The sequence below is a fragment of the Psammomys obesus genome, unplaced genomic scaffold (assembly GCF_907164565.1).
Source record: "Psammomys obesus unplaced genomic scaffold, mPsaObe1.curated_primary_1811, whole genome shotgun sequence".
NCBI lineage: Eukaryota > Metazoa > Chordata > Mammalia > Rodentia > Muridae > Psammomys > Psammomys obesus.
In genome coordinates, this window is record NW_026596040.1 from 10,215,575 (window position 1) to 10,233,169 (window position 17,595).

The window sequence follows — 17,595 nt, forward strand, 5'->3', positions numbered from 1 at the left end:
GAAGGAAGGAAGGAAGGAAGGAAGGAAGGAAGGAAGGAAGGAAGGAAGGAAGAGGACTATTTCTTTCCTCTCAAAGTATTTTCTGTCCCTCTCTCCTTTCCCCAGATGCTCCTCATACAAATAAAGGGACTCAATATTTTCACAAGGATCAAGATTCTCTCCACATAGGCTCTATTCTTGAAGACTAATCAGGTTACTGGTTTCCAAAGTTCTGTTCTCAAGGTAAGTTATTAATGAAAACCTATTACAAAATGTAGACTATATGCTATATTCTCTCTCTATATATATATTTTTATATATTATATTTATATATACTATTTATATTTATAAATATATATTTACATATAAATATATATATCACAAACATGTAGATATTAGAAAGTAAAATACATATTTAAGTGCATAATATAATATATAGTATAATATAATCTTATAATATATTAGATTACTTTATTAATTTTGGTTTTGGCAATGTCATACATGTGTATGATATATTCTGATTAAGTTCTTCCTCTACCTCTCACTAATCTTTACTCCAAACTCTATCAAGCTTCCCCTACATCCCTACACATACTAGGTTCTTTCTCAGATTCACGAATATTGGCCTTATTTTCTGACCTATTTTGTTTAACCAGGGATGTCAGTATAAACACTAAATTGGAACCACTTAGTGGACCCTGGTGGCATTGCCAGTGGGTACAAAACAAAATCAAGGGCCTCCCTGCTCCCTGAATCTTTTAGAGCAAATCATTGAGCAGTGGGTGGCAGGGTCCCTGATCTCCTCCCCCACTCATGCCTGACTTTTGAATGGCTCATTTTTGTGAACTCTGAGGGCAGGCATTCACAACTGCTTTGAGTCCATAATTACAATGGCCCCAAAGACGACACTTCACAGTCCTTCTCCCTTTCAGCTCTTATATATTTTTGTCTCATCTTCCTCAATGCCCCCTGACCCTTAGAGAACATGAATGAATTTTATGCAAATAAATGTCTCATTGAGGGCTGAGCACTCTTCCAAAACTTATTCTAAGCACCATGTGCATTATGACCTCCTGAATTTACTACTGTTCAGTGGGAAGAGGGGCTTTTCTGATTAAAGAAAAGAGTAATATTTGTCTAGGGGTTACAAACATTTCTATTTAGAAAGTAATTTGACACTACATTAATTTAGTAGTGTCAACAACAGTATCCAGTTTCCCACTAGAATAAAGTATCCTTTCCTTACTAAGGCAGGGACTCCCTCCAGTGTATGAACACTCAAATTAATCAAAGAGCCATTGCTTACCTGCCCCCAGTAACAGTAATGTCACTACAGTACCAGTGGCTACATCATATCTTTTAGCTCATATAATTCACCGCTGGTTATACTGCTGATGCCTTTTCTTTTCCCGTAGCACTGTTAAAAATATAAAATCTGAACTTTTTTTTTCCCAGATGATTGTCAATAGAGGAATCTCTAATGGCCAACAAGCACCTAAAGAAATGTTCAATGTCCTTAGTTATCAGGAAAGTGCAAATCAAAATGACCTTGAGATTCCATCTTATGCCAGTCAGAATGGTTAAGATAAAAAAACTCAAGTGACAACACATGCTAGAGGGGATATGGAGAAAGGGGAACCTCCTCCATTGCTGGTGGGAATGTAACCTTGTACAAACACTACCTAAATCAATGTGGAGGTTTCTCGGAAAATTAGGAATACATTTACTTCAAGATCCAGCTATATCACTCCTAGGCATATGTAAAAAGTTGCCCTACCATACCACAAGGACTCTTACTCAATTATGTTCATAGCAGCTTTATTCATACTAGCCCACATCTCAAACAACCTAGATGTCCCTCAATGGAGAAATAGATACAGACATTGTTGTACATTTACACAATGGAATACTACTCAGCAATTAAAAACAAGGAAATCATGAAATTTGTAGACAAATGGATGGAACTAGAAAAGATCTTCCTGAGTGTGTTTTCCCAGAAAGACATGCATTATATATACCTATTTAGGCGTAGATATTAACCATAAAGTGTAGAATAAACTTGCTACAAACCAGAGACCCAAAGAAGTCATAGAGAGACCAAGGGAGGATGCTTGAATTTCACTTAAGAATGGGGAAATCAACATCTGAAATAGACATCTGAAATAGATGGAGGGAGAGAACTGGTGATAGACAGGGTGGGGAGGATAATAGGGCAGGAGTGGAATAGATGGAGAGGACCAGGAGAGAGAATTAAAATCAGTGGGGGTTGGGCATCTCTGGGACAGGGGAGGCACCCAGGAGTTTATGATGATGACCCTAGCTGAGACTCCTAGCAGTGGAGGAGAGGTGGAGGTAGGAGAGGGAGTCAGGAATCTGAAGTCTACGGAGCCTGTAACCAGGTGGGACTTCCATTGGAGGGAGAAGGACACCAACCCACTCATTAAACCTTTGACCCAAATTTGTCTTGCCTACAAGAAGTGTAGGGATTAAGATGAGGCAGAGGTTGAGGGAATTGCAAACAAATAACTGGCCGAACTTGAGACGAATCCCATGGGAGAGAGCCAACTCCTGACACTAGTAATAATATCCTACTATGCGGGCAGGCAGGAGCCTAGAAACAGATGCAAAGACCACAGCCAAACAATTTGGGCAAGTTGGTGGAGTTTTGTGGAAGGATGTGAGGAAGGACAGAGGGAGCTGGAGGGGTCAAGGACACCACAAGAAGACCTACAGAGTAAATTAACCTGGGCCCATGGGGGCTCACAGAAATGCCCAAAGAGCATGCATGGGCTGGACCTAGGCTCCCTACACATATGTAGCAGATGCGCAGCTTCGTCAAAATATGGTTTCCCTAACAGTGGGAATAGGGTTGTCTATGACTTTGTTACCTGCCTCTGAATCCACTTCCCTTAGCCTTGCTGCATTGTCAGGTCTCATTGGGAGAGGATATATTTAGTCCTGATGGAATTTGAGGTGCCATGGTGAGTTGTTACCCCTTGGGGGACTCCCCTTCTCGGAGAATGAGGAGAATGGGAGAAGGAGGGCATAAGGGTGGAACTGGGAGGAGAGAAGGAAGGGGGCTGCAATCAGCCTGTAAAGTGATTAAATAAGTTAATTTAATTTAAATAAAACAGAAAAGAAAATATAAAACCTAGCCAAAGTAGATGAAGCTTCCAATACAATTCTAGCTTGATTTCTTTATAACACATAACTAATTTTTTTGTGAATTCTTCAGCTACAGAGTCTTATCGTTTCTTCTGGAAGTCAACAGTAGGAATGCTGGTGCTTGCATTATATTGGGTGCTTCTGGGTCTTGCCAGACCAGTCACTTGCTATGAAGTATCTCACAACAATACAATTTTTTTATGGAAAAAGATTTCCAAAAAATATTGTGATATTAGTAGCATTCATTCATATTTTTTTCAGATCTCCTTAATGTCAAATGTTTAGCTTAATAGAAAATATCAAGATTCAAATGAATTCTTCTACAATTCATTGAAGTAAGTGGTTTTACCTCAAAGATCTAGTTATAGAAATAACTACCAGCAGCCTTTTCATAGAATTGTGGCTCCTTTACAACATTCTATTCACCAAACAATAGCTTCTTGAAAGTATAAAGGACCAGAATAAGCTGAAACTAAATCAATTCCTTTTTGTTGTTGTTGTTGTTTAAACTTATTTATTTTGTAGTTGGGACAAGGGAGCTTTTGCTGTTCTTGACCTAATAGCATCTTGTGGAAAGTGTTGACTGAGTTATGGAGATCTTCTACACGCACGTGCAGTTAAAACGTGTCAAACATGATAATATCACCATTGGTCTCATGAGACATGTCTGTCAAGATTAAAGTGGTGAATTCGTTTTTTCAAATGTATTCATTTTCTGCTGTTACCATTGCAATTTACTTAAGCATCTCAAACGTCTTTGGTTTATGATCTTTTAATTGTATAATAGGATGTCTACTTGGACTCAGTTTGTTCTGTTCTGAGAGTTAAAATTAAAATCAAAATGATGGTTAGTCTTAGAAAAGAAATTCTTTAATTCTATTTGTGAAAGCCCAAACCAATGTACTTGTGATTTTTGGATATAAATATTGTTAGAAGACAAGAGTAATACTTTGCTTATCAAGACAATTTAATTTTTTTTCTTTATATTGGAAAAAGATAATTTCCTGAAATTACAGTTTTCTCATCATTCACCCTGAATGATTTCACTTTGATAAGAGAATTTTTGTTTCCTCTTACATCCTGATGATGTCCATAACAACAGTAGGTCCACTAGAATATCAAGATAACCTTTGCATTTAAAGTGAAATCATTAATGAGCTTATATTCCATTCACAGCTCTGATTTTCCTGTATGATATAATCTACTCACTGGAACCCAGTACGACCACCCTTCATATTGTAACATGTTTCTTAATGATTTCATATTAACAACAAAGAGGCGTTGTTATTTTACATCCTGCCTTTAATCATTTACTGAATTGTTATTTTTCTTTTAAGTATCCATCAGTAAATAAACACATCTATAGACTGACTTCAAAGTTTAAGGTACATGTTTTCTAACGTTACAAAAAAAATGAAATAAAGTATTATTATTCTGCTTTTATATTTCTTCTTGAACTTAAATTTAAATTCTTCTTTTCTAATTTTATCTTTTAAAATTTTTAATATCAATTATACTTTATTCACTTTATATCACAGCTGTTGCCCCGTCTCTCATTCCCTTCCAATCCAATCCTCGCTCCCTTATCTCCTTCCATGCCCCTTTCCAAGTCCACTGATAAGGGAGGTCCTCCTTCCCTTCCACTGGACCATAGCTTATCAGGTCTCATCAGGACTGGCTTCCTCTGTGGCCTAGCAAGGCTGCTTCCCCCTCAGAGGGAGGTGATCAAAGAACCAGCCACGGAGTTTTTATCAGACACAGTCACTTTTCTCATTACTAGGGTACCCACTTGGAGACTGAGCTGCAATGGGCTACATCTGAGCAGGGGTTCTATGTAATATCCATGATTGGTCCTTGGTTGGAGTATCAGTCTCAGAAAAGGCCCCTGGGCCCAGATGTTTGGTTATGTTTATCTCCTTGTGGAGCTCCTGTTCTCTCCAGGTCTTACTATCTCTCCCTTCTTTCATAAGATCCCCTACACTCTACCAAAAGTTTGTTCATGAGTATCATCATTGGCCCTGATACCCTGCTGGGCAGAGTCTTATAGAAGCCCTCTGTGGTAGGCTCCTGTCTTGTTTCCTGTTTTCTCTTTCTTCCAATGTCCATGTTGTTTATCTTTCTGATTAGAGAACCCACTAGGAATCTGAGCAGTCTATGGTCTTCCTCTGAGCAGGGGGTCTAGGTCCTCTCCATGCCTGGTAGTGGGTTTGAGTATCAGTCTCTGCAGGACCCCCTGGACTCAGATATTTTTTGGCTTTGTTAGTCTCCTTGTGGAGTTTATGTCCCCTCCATGTCTTCCTCTCTCCCTCTTCTTCTATAAGGTTTCCTGCACTCTTCCCAAATTTTGGTTACAAGTTTTAGTATCTCCTTCGATACCCTGGTGGGTAGAGTTTTTCAAAGGTCCCCTGTGGAAGGCTCCTGTCCTGTTTCTCGTCTTCTCCTACATCCTATGTCTACCCTGTTTGCCTTTCTGAGTGAGGTTTCAGCATCTCCCTATGGTCCTCCTGGTTGTTAAGCTTCTTTAGTAAGACTACAGATTTTAGTATGTTTATTGCATATTATATGGATAATATCCACTTATAAGTATATATATTATATATGTCTTTCTGCTTCTGGTTACCTCACTCAGGATGATCTTTTCTAGTTCCCACCATTTGTCTGCAAATTTCATGATTTCCTTGTTTTTAATTGCTGAGTGGTATTCCATTGAGTAAATGTACCACACTCTCTGTATCCATTCTACCTTTCAGGAACATCAAGGTTGTTTCCAGATTCTGACTATTAAAAATAAAGCTGCTAAGAACATGGTTGGGCAAATTTCCTTATTGAATGATGGGGTCTTTTTTGGGTATATACTTAAAAGTGATACATCTAGATCTTGATGTAGCACTATTCCTAATTTTCTGAGGTAGCACCAGATTGATTCAAAAGTGTTTGTTTGTACAAGGTTACATTCCCATCAGTAATGGAGGAGGGTTCCACTTTCTCCACAACCTCTTCAACATGCATAAAACCTTGAGTTTTTGGTCTAAGCAATAAATGGGACCTCATGAAACTGAAAAGCTTCTGTAAAGCAAAGGACACTATCATCAGAACAAAACAACAGCCTACAGACTGGGAAAAGATCTTCACAACCCTACATCTGACAGAAGCCTGATATCCAGAATATATAAAGAACTAAAGCAGTTGAACACCAACAAACCAAGTAATCCAGTTAAAAACGGGGCACAGTGCTAAAGAGAGAATTCTCAACAGAGGAATATCAAATAGCAGAGAGACACTTAAAGAAATGCTCAATGTCCTTAGTCATGTGGGAAACACATAACAAAACGATCCTGAAATTTCACCTCAAGCCCATCAGAAGAAGTTTCTTTCAAACATTCAAGTGTGTCCAATACTGTGGTGCCTTGGTTGAGAATGGTATCAGTAGGCTCATGTGTTCTCAGCTCATAGAACTGTTTAGGAAGGTTAAGAAATATGGACTTGTTGGAGGAGTTATATCTCTTAGGCCAGGTTTTGAGTTTTCCAAAGCCCACATATTTCCCAGTTATTTCTCTCTGCCTCCTATTTCTGGCCTCCTATTAAATGTGAGCACTCAGTTGCTTCTGCTATGATATTTTGCTCTGCCAGAATGACTATAACCCTCTGAAATCATTAATCCAAGTTAATTCTTTTTAAAATAAGTTCTTTTTGTCATGTTTTTTTTTTCACAAAGAAAAATAACCAAGACACATACCTATTCTTTAAGACCAAGGCTGTACTTTAAGACTTACTAGATCCACTTGGTTCAGGATTTATCTCTGTGTTGTTTGGTTGCTTGCTCCCACCCACATGTAACATAACCACATTCTGATCAGATCAAGTTCATTTTAGTACTTCAATATTTGCTTCTGCTCCGTCACCTAACCTGGATGGATATCTCTGTTAGTCTGCTCTTGAGGCAATCACCCAGGATAATTCTTGGACAAGATTACTCTCCAAATCTTCCCACAGTATGTTCTACACAGTAAAATGTTTTCAGTACCCAACAATATAGTTTCACTTAGCTTTCTGAAGGACCAACTATTATTATCACTCTGCACGTCAGTTGATACTATCACCAGACATTTAAATTAGTGTGACAGCTTTTATTGGTCAGGAGGAGGAAGGAAAGGAAGTAATTTTGGCCTTACACAAGAGCAAGAAGTACTCATCACATCCATCAAAAATGTGAAAAAATCAAAATCAATTAATATATTGCTTAGCGCCTAATTTATTCTCTAATACTTACCTCTCTACTTATTAAAGATTTTGTTAAATTTTAGGTATATTAATTATGAATCTGGCTTTGAGTTTTGTAAAGTTATATGTCCTGTGTTTTATATCTATTTTAAATCTTGAATTTTACATGTTAGGCTTATATAAATTTCCAGCAAAACACTCAACTGAGTAAACTGAAATCAAATATTTTATATGAAGAGTTTAGCACACACTGTGATGGAACATTTTCTAAATTAACATAAAATTCATGTTTCTGCCAAATCATTTCCAAACAATATTTATGTCCCTAAGCAAATTTTACTGATGAGCCAAATTCCAGCCACAATTAATTTACATCCTAAATGTACTTTTTAGTGATTAGATAATTAAAAACTCTAATATGATTTTACCATCTTGATACTAAACAAGGCACCAATAAACAGAGTCAACAAATTAAATGAACACAGAGAGTGCCTATTTAATAAACTGGCAAACAAAATGGACAAAAAGAAGCATCAACTTGAAGAACTGAATGAGAGTATACAGACTGAAGAATTTTCATTCTTCTTGACTAGTTTAAGTCCCACTTTTACCACTTGTGTTATGCTTGCTTAAATCTGAGAACCAAATGATTTGAAAACCTTTCCCTTCTGAGATCCTAGACCGCTGATCTTTCTGAGCCTGTCCTTTAAAGAAAAATCACCTAAAGGAGACAGAAGTGAAGTAGTTCTTTGAGAACTGAGCTCTGTTTTCTTTTATTTCTTTTGAGCACTAACATGGCAGATGTTTGAAAGCGTTGGTAGCCTGCGCTGCAATAACACACTCTAGAAGAAATAACTTCATGTTCCAGCGTGTGACCAGGAAAATCACACAACAATGCCTGATATTGCAGAGCTGGTAAGTCATTGATAAACCACAGGCACATTGTTCTAAACAGCCTTTACAGCCTGGGGAAGCAGTGCAAAAGCTCAAATAAAGGTGTTTGTATATAAGAAATTTTCTATTGCAAAGAGGATGCGTATGAGCCACACAGGTAAGAAGAAAGAGCAAAGGTGCAAATGTGTCATCCCTCAATGCATAAGAATTCTGTGATTCTGCACATCCCAAAGGTACCAAACATTGTTACATAGGCACATATGCCATGTGTTAGACAAAACGTGTGTGTTATATAATAGGAATTGTTTTGAAAAATGTATGTATATGTCACAAATTATACAATTTGACAAAGAAAAATAAAAGTAAAAGAATGGTAAGTAAAGTGTTTCCAGATGTGTGATAGCTTTTATGGATAATGTCAGCACTTGGGAGGCCGAGGCAGGAGGATGAGCGCTGTGAGTGGGTTAGCCTGACCTGCAAGGTGGATTCCAGGCACAGCTGAGCCACACAGTGAGACACTGTCTTAAAAACAGACTAGTGTGTCTTGTATAACAGCTTCGGGAAAATACGGAAGCTATTCATAAAGCACCTAGTCCTTTGGCAATACATTTATAGTCTCATATAATTGGCCATCACGAAAAGAGACATCACATTTTTTTTTAAGTTGTAGCCAAATTGTGATGCAGACATTTTATCTGGAGTACTTTCCCAGCACTATTTTTTAATTTCTTCCCAAAGTAAAACCCATAAAATCACAAAAAGGTCTTAGAGGGTAAAAACAATGAAGATAACTTTGAGTCAATGTAAATAAAATGGAACTTTTACTGACTCATAATCACACTTCTGACAAACATAATATGTCATCAATCAGCCTTCCTCAAATACTCTGTTTAAAACAAGATCTCTCTGAAAATCATTTTTAGTTTAATTAGCTTATTGAGGATTGTGTATCTCATTAACTGAGACCAAACATTAGAACAGGCACTGATTACTGAAGAGAAGGACAGAGGAACTGAAAACATGCGTGTAGGAATCACCTCAAACAAATTAACTGCAAGATCAATGAGCCCCATCAGTTGTAGAGACTGATCCTCAATCATGTGGCAGTCATGACAGTTTAGATGTGACCCCACAGTGATATCTGAGGTCACTCAAAACAATTTGGGGGAATGACATAAAATAAAATGCTCTAAAAACTTCTACTTTGCTCTCTTTACTAGAACAAAATCTTTGTTTCTTTGACTTAAACTAAATATTCCTATAGTCATACTTATTCGTCCACCTAAGTAGAACATGATAAAAACAAATAGAATTGAGTATGAAAAAAAGAAGAGAGAAGAAAGAAAAAAAAAGGATATGAGAAGTTCCTGCCACAGGGTATTACTAAGAAATAGATATTCTATTCACATGGGTATACATTCATACACACACACACACACACACACACACACACACACACACGTATCCAGGAAATTGATTTGGTTCCAGTTCTCAAGAGAAATAAAAATAAAGGAAATGCTTTCCATTGACCGCAACTCAATGAAAAGAGTGTTTAAAACTTCCAGGCTTTTATGAATGGTATTTAATTCTTTTTCACTTGTCACTACTAGAAGAAAAAAAAAAGAACGAAACAAAAATCTCCTAGACTATGTTTATTTCATGGAGACACGTCTTGAAAATAGGATTTACTGTCACTAGGTTTTAGCTCCTACAAAGGAAAACTAGATTTGTAGTTTCCCTAAGGAACCAGGTTAGAGGAGATGGATCCATCCATATGGTTGAAGACAGAGAGTACTATAATATCCCCAGATGCTACTGCTAATTCTAGATATGAACTTTCAGGAAGATAGTATCCAAGACATAATAGACGTGTCAACACAACTTTGGATGAAAAAATGCAATGAGCAGAAGAAAGCTAAGGGAACAATACTTGAATGATGCACCTTCAGCAAATTATAATGGTCATTAAGGGACAATGCTAGAGAGAAACTAACTGTGTTTTCTCTCAACCTAAACTCAGTGAATGAACATTGCAGGGCATCCATGTAACACCACTACTTTGGTGATCAGCTTAGAAACTTCTATTTTAATTAAACAACTCTTAAGTATTTGGATTAATATATCTTGTTCTTGCTTCTACATTAGAGTCTTCTCTGAATTTTTAGAAAGCCCAAATGCCCCAAGGTCTATAGCTAATGAATTAAATCAGCAAACCTGGTATAGAACCAGACATAAAAGTTTCACATTCACTGTCCCATTGTAATACTTCTCATCTCTCTTCATTTTACCCCACTCAAACTTCAGTTGTCATTAAAATTGTTATTTTTCTAAATTTCATAAATATACTTGGTTCTGTATCTAACTTCTCAACCAAAAGAAAAAAATTAACAAAATATTTTCATGTATAAATAAAAACAAAATATAATTTAAAAATATATCTCAGATGATTTAACTTAGAAGGGGAGAGAATACGATAGAGAAACAGAAGAAAGGAAGGATTGAGAAAAGAGAATGAAGGGAGAGAGGACAAAGAATACCAAGGGAAGGAGGGAGGAAAATTGTTCATACATATAAGGAATTCTGAGGTGTACAGCTCAAGTTCAAGTACCAGAGGCAAATGCTTGAAATAGGATGTCTCAGGATCAATGAAATATAGTAATAATATTAAGCTTAGTTGTATGTTTGCGAACATCACAATATAACATTCAAAATTATAACATACAATGAATTGTACACCTTAAAATTTGAAATTATAGCATGTATTTTTTTTATATAATATATACTTGAAAAGCAAGAAGTAAAAAAACTTAGACAAGTGTGTAAAACAAAAACCTTTTTCCTGGGGAGATCCAACTCACACATCTGCTCAGCCCAGATAGGGAGGCCACAAGAGAACAAATTATGGATACCACCAGAGTCCAAGTTGGTGAAGTAATTTTATTGAGGTTACTTACAGGAATGTGGATGAGGAGTTACTTACAAGATCAGAAATGACTCAAAGATAGCTGAAGCTGCAAGGTTCACCCTAGCAGCTCACAGCTGGTAACCTGGAGCATTCTACACAGCCTGCTGGCAGCTCAACAGGCTGTAGACACTCATTTCTAGGTACCTCAGTTGGTCTAAACATCTTTCTGGAAGCTCAGCTAGTTTCTGCTTCTACCAGGCAGCTGTTCTTATCTCAGAGTCTTTGCAGCTTTCTTCCCAGAGAGGTATCTTTGCAGCTCAACTTTCTTAAGTGTGAGAGTAACTTTCAGCAGTCTTTATAGCTTACTCTGGGAGGGAGGGGCCTAAATGAATCTGGTCAGTTTTAGGAACTTCCTAAAGCTATTTTGACTTGTTATTTTCCAGTTTAAAGAGCGAGCTTCCTTGAAGCTAGAAATGTTTCAATCTATTAGGAAACTGTTACACAAGAAGTTACAATAAATATTATGGTAATGTGCCCAAAATAGCAAAAGTTAAAGTGAAATTAATTTTAGTTGAATGTCTGGAAAAATTGTATTACATTTCATGATTTCTTACAAATTTTTGAGGAACTAATTAGACCCTCAAAGATTCATTCAGACTTTAAATATTTGACAATGACTGCACAATCTCTTCATGGCTTATCTACTGTTCCACTGACTAAAATGCCCTTAACAATTCTCTGGCCAACTAAAATTTTAGATAGGTTTCTTCTTACCTGTAATAGACTAATGTGTGTGTGTGCTTTTTTTTTTTTTTTTTTTTTTTTTTTTTTTTTTTTTTTTTTTTTTTTGCTTTTTCTTTTTTACTTCTTTGTCTTCTAGGAATTAGAATTCATCTCTGAAACACACTCATCAAGAGAGATAGTGCTTTTGTCTTCTAGAGTCTATGAGAGAATAAAAGCCCAACTTTTCTAAGCACCAATTAGTGATAAGCACCAATTAGTGAACACGGGTGGCCCAACAGCACCACAACGTGTCTCCAATTTCCTTCATTACTTTCTCCTATCTTCCTCAGTGTCTTAATGTCACTAGCTCTGGTGTTTGGGGGGGGGATAAATTCATGGTCCTCTTATGGCAATAATCCTAACAAAACCGACACAGTCTAGAATGAAATATTCCGTGTCCATTTAAATCTGCCATGTTCAAATAGTGTTTTTCCATTTTATACCATTTCTTTTAGGTTTCTATATAATCTTCAAATGTTCATAACATTTATAATATACCACATTCTGGAAATATTTAAACACTGAGAAACTATGTTCTATAAATGCAAATTCCAAAGATATTGCTTTTTCTCTTTACCCTTTTCCATCTATTATTATCTATTAACTTACATGTATATTCCTTGAGACATGAGGCCAAAATTTCTCATATAGGCAGTAAAATGGTATGCTATAAAGGTATGCTGAATGGTGTGAGGGTTCTCCTTTTAGCTCAATATCTTTGCATGAGGTAAGAAAGAAATAGAGACAAAGTGAATAAAGTTTAATTAATAAAGAATTTTTTTAAAAAAGAAAGAAATTGAGATCCACTTGATTTTCTTTTCAGGTTTAAACAGCAAAAGTGCCCAGAAATAGTTATTAATTCAGAGAGAAGAAAAGTGTTTCTCCTTCCATCACTTCTCCAAATAAATTCATAATCTGCTATTTAGGACTATGCAAATTATCAAAAAAAAAACCCAGTAGAAATTAATGCTATAATTAAAAGATATTCCAACATAGGTAACGATGATATTAATAAGCAGAACACTGCTCAGCAAAAGCTAATATCATCTGGTCATTAAGAAATGCTGGGCTGTAGAATTTTATTTCTAAGGTTAAATTTTATGATCTTAAAGACAAACAGCCCTTAATCTGGATCTGTTTACAAAGTGCATTTTCTTAAAAATTGCCTCCTCCTCCTTCTCCCTCATCAGAAAGAAATGCTAACATTTATTCTGTTTGTATCTTGGTATATATATATATATATATAATAAATTCTGTAATTCAAATTTTTTTCTGTTTAACTTTGGTCCCACGCATATTTCAAATTTCTCCACATGTACTAAGTTTGATGTAGCCATATTTTTTTCTTGTGTAACTCTTTGATTAGTGGGAAGCAATATGGAAAGACGAATACTTGTCAAGGTTGAAACACTGACATGCCGATTACAGATGGCTTATTTTTTGAAAACTAAGGCTCAATTTTTCGTAAGTATATTACTTCTATGAGAGTCTCTCCTGTTTTGCACTGGAGGGAAGAAGTCTGTTTTAAACCCGTACTGACACTTTGGGGGGTGGGAATAAAAATACTGCCCAAGAGAATAATCAAATCTAATACTACTCTTTCACACCCCCAAATAAAAAATAATATTACAAGCGGGTAGTCTCCATATCTGCATTTTCAGGGAAATATATACTGAGTGTCTACCAGGTCTAAGTAGACAAACAGCCACACTGTTAGGATGTTAAAAATCACTATGCAGATTTTTGAAGAGAGCATTCTTGTCTTAAGAAGTGCATGTGTTGATCGCACGGAAGCCCAATACATATGTAATCACCAACGCTGAAGAGCACTGTGGGGCTAACTCTAAGTGAAAAGAAAACTTCCAGGAATTTCATTTTCCACTGTTGTTTTAACAAGCAGAACTGCACATTGCCAACTACAGCAAGGCCCGTTGTGCTTGGTTCTCAAAGCCATTCAGTTTACTTCCTTTTGACGAATGTGCTCAATAGCACATACCTGATAGGGGTCAATCTCTCATTAAAATTGCAGATACATTTTCAGAAAGCCCGCTTCCAATTGTAAAGAACTCTACAATTCTGATTATGAGATTTTTTTAGACAAGTAACCCAGGCAGGGAATTTGGATGGCTTGTTTTCCTAGATTTCAGCAAGTCATTTGCATTCTTTTAATCGTTCAGAGAGTCCTATAAATGTTTTCTTTGTATCTTACGGCTTCACTGGCAACACAACACAAAGGGTGCCTCTGCCTTGGCATGACTATAGGTTAGCAAGGAAGATAGACGTTAGACTAATACACAGCACAGTGAAAAGATTGGGAGGCAAAGAGCAAGGCGATGCTTTAGTAGAATCCACTAAATTGAGGTGATAAAAACTTTATCACAGGAGAGAAAATGTAGAAAAACAATCAGGATTCTGCACGTGAGAAATTCTGCTTGGAGTTCTCATCAATCACTGTTCCCACCTGCTGTTTGCTCCAATCCAGGCGATTTTGTGGTTTTCCAAAAATTCAAATGTACAATATCCTCAGTGCCAGCCCTATTGTACATACATACATGCAATTTTTATCTCCTTTTTTGTCTTAGACGGGCTTGGATTCATTTCTAGGAACTTTATTGTCTTTCTGTTTTTCATTCCTTATTGTTTTCTATCTCTAATTTTCTGAATGCTATTGTGTTGATCCAGGCTTCTTTATTATATTTTTCACTCTCCCGATTTATACCTTGCTTACTGTATCATATCTGCAGTTAACTTTAAACTTCAACATATACAACTGACTCAGACATGAGGTCAAGTCAATATCTCTGCTCTTATTCTAAGGCAGGAATTATTAACTTTTAGTCTGCAATAATGATGACTATCTATAAACAGTCTCTCTGTCTCTTTCTATGGTATTTAAATTTAAAATTGTTTCATCTGTAATTTTATTTCTATATCATATTAAGTATAAAAATTGGTAAAACCATATAGGGAAGTGAATTTACTATTATATATATATATATATATATATATATATATATATATATATATATATATAATGCATATATACACATACATATATTAATAAAACTGTTCAGGGGTTCTAAGAAGATACAAATGTACTTTCATATTATGTTAGGTACAAAGAAACAGGCATTATTCAGAAAGTTCATCAACTATTGGCTCCATCACTTGCAATTATGTACCATTTAAGTAGCAACTAAGCCTCTCTGATTTTCAGTTGTTTCTAAAATCATATTCAGCCTTTTTTACATATGAAAAAGGAAGAAGTAAAAATGGAGAAGTTTATGAATAAAAACTTCACTCAGTCAATGTCTGGCATAAAGCAGAGAAAAAAATGAGTTAGTCAAAGTTCATTTAATGAAAAACAATATTATGTGTAACCATAGTCTGCATTCTGGCAAGCTATCAAGATGTATCATTCAAAAGAGTTACCAAGACAGGCTCTATGTATGATAATTATTGAATTCATGACAACTTTCAGAAAGCTAATAGGCCCTGTTAAGCAACATTAAAAACTTTAAAATAGTTTTCTTTTTGGTTATGTGTATGTATGGGTGTGTCTGTGTGTGTGAGTATATGCAGATGAATGTGGATACCCTTGGGAACCAGAAGAGGAGGTGTTTGTGAGCTGCCTGATGATGTGATGCTGGAAACTACATTTTGCCCTACTCCAAGGGTAACACATGTTCTTAATTGCTTGAGCCAACTCTGCAAACCTGAAAGAATTTTCTAAACTAGAAGACATATTAAATATCTAAAACAATTTCTGACAATGCCACAATTTCCTTTAATGGCCATCACTTGAAAACTGCAATAATACTAATATAATGACTTGAAATCTATAATACTATTACAATTGTAACTATCACATCTGTCATGCAAGCATACACTTACGTGCTGTCCGTAAGCTAAGCTTTGGCTCATCATATCCAAGGCAGAACAGAATCTTGTAAAAGCCACAACTAATTATAAGCTAATTCATTCAAATATGTGCATAAATTATATATTAGTATTTTACTTAAAAATTATTTTATGGTAAATAATATTAACTAAATAAGTTTTAAACAGAACTAGTAAACATTTCAACACATCAGCTATACATTTAGGTATTATATGAGAAAGTATAGCTCCAAATAAAATTGGATGAGTCAGATGGGTTAAGAAGTATAAAATGATAGTTTTTATTTGACTGAACTTAGAAAGGAGATGACAGGATAAATTAGCATAGAAAGAGTAATGAAATATGCCATTTAAGATGCGTAAGCATCTCTTAAGACAAACTTATTTCAGGATTCCTTCAGTGTATGAGTTAGATTTCATCACTGACAATGTTTGCCAAGGCTTTATAAAAAAAAATCACAGTTAAGTCTAAGAAAACAACCAAAGATGCAGAGAGTGTATATGCTGAAAGTATTTTCATATATGAATTTATGAAAGTTGTCCTCTGAGAGATCTACCCAGCAGCTCCTTAAGACAGATACTGAGACTTACAGCCAAACATTGGTCTGTGCATAGAGAGTCATGTAGAAAAGTAGGAGGAAAGATAAAATGACCTGGAGGCTAGAGGAGCTCCACAAGATCAAAGCCAACTATCCAGGGCCCAGAGGAGCTTGCTGAGATGGAAGCATCAACAAAAAACCATGCATGAACTGGATCTATGCCCCTACAAAGAGGTGGCAGATGGACGTCTTAGGTTTCACGTGCGTCCTCTAGTAAGGGAAGACAGGACTGTACTGGACTCACTTGCCAACTTTTTGATCACTTCCCATTGGTGGTACTCCCTTGCCAAGGCACTGGGGAAGAAGATGTGCTCAGTCCTGATGCAACATGATGAGCTGGGGTTGGTGGAAAGGGAGACCTGTTTTCTGAGGAAAAGAGAAGGAAGAGGGGGAGTAATAGTGGGAGGGGAGGAGAAATGGTGAATAAAAAAAAGAGATTATTTAGATGTCTAGCAAGAGGGGATTGAATTGTACATGATAGATCATGCTCTCTTGGCATTTGGATAGCTTTATGGTATGAGAATATCATTATCTTGCATATTTTCTAATTAATTCACATCTATGTGTTGGGCTCTTATTTTCTACAAAAAATATATAATCATAAGACATGATACAAAAAATAACATTGTTTATGATTAATATATGAGAAATATAGAAAAACTTATAATTTCCTTATTTTTAGTAAGATTTTTGAATAAGATTTTAGTATTTATAATGAGCCAACTGTTAACATACTGCTATAGGATGACTTCAAGATGTCACAGTCATGTTATAGACAAGAAAAAATTCTTGTCTATTCTGATCTTGTCTACAAGATCAGACACAAATAGGAGATTGATATGCAAGCCAAGTCCAGTTGAGCTTTTCCTTCCTCTTGATTATTGCACTGAAATGTAACTGGAATTGCTTCAAACATTGATATAAAATCCCCAGTTTTAAGAATAAACAAAAAATAAATCAGTCTTCAAGATATATTGTAGCTGCTACTACATGAAATGAAATGGAACTATATAAATATGAAACAAACAAACAAACACATATTTGTATTCCAAAGATCATATGACACCTAAGATATGAGCACTGTCCAGTGATACTCCTTACAAATAAGTGATTCATTCCAACCAAAGATCAAGGAGGGGAAAATAAAAA

The 17,595-nt window shown here is 35.9% G+C and overlaps 1 pseudogene; it reads right to left on the reverse strand.

Moving 5' to 3' along the window:
* The window catches only part of LOC129688067 (ornithine decarboxylase-like), a 66,189-nt pseudogene that overhangs the window by 16,548 nt on the left and 32,046 nt on the right, over nucleotides 1-17,595 (reverse strand).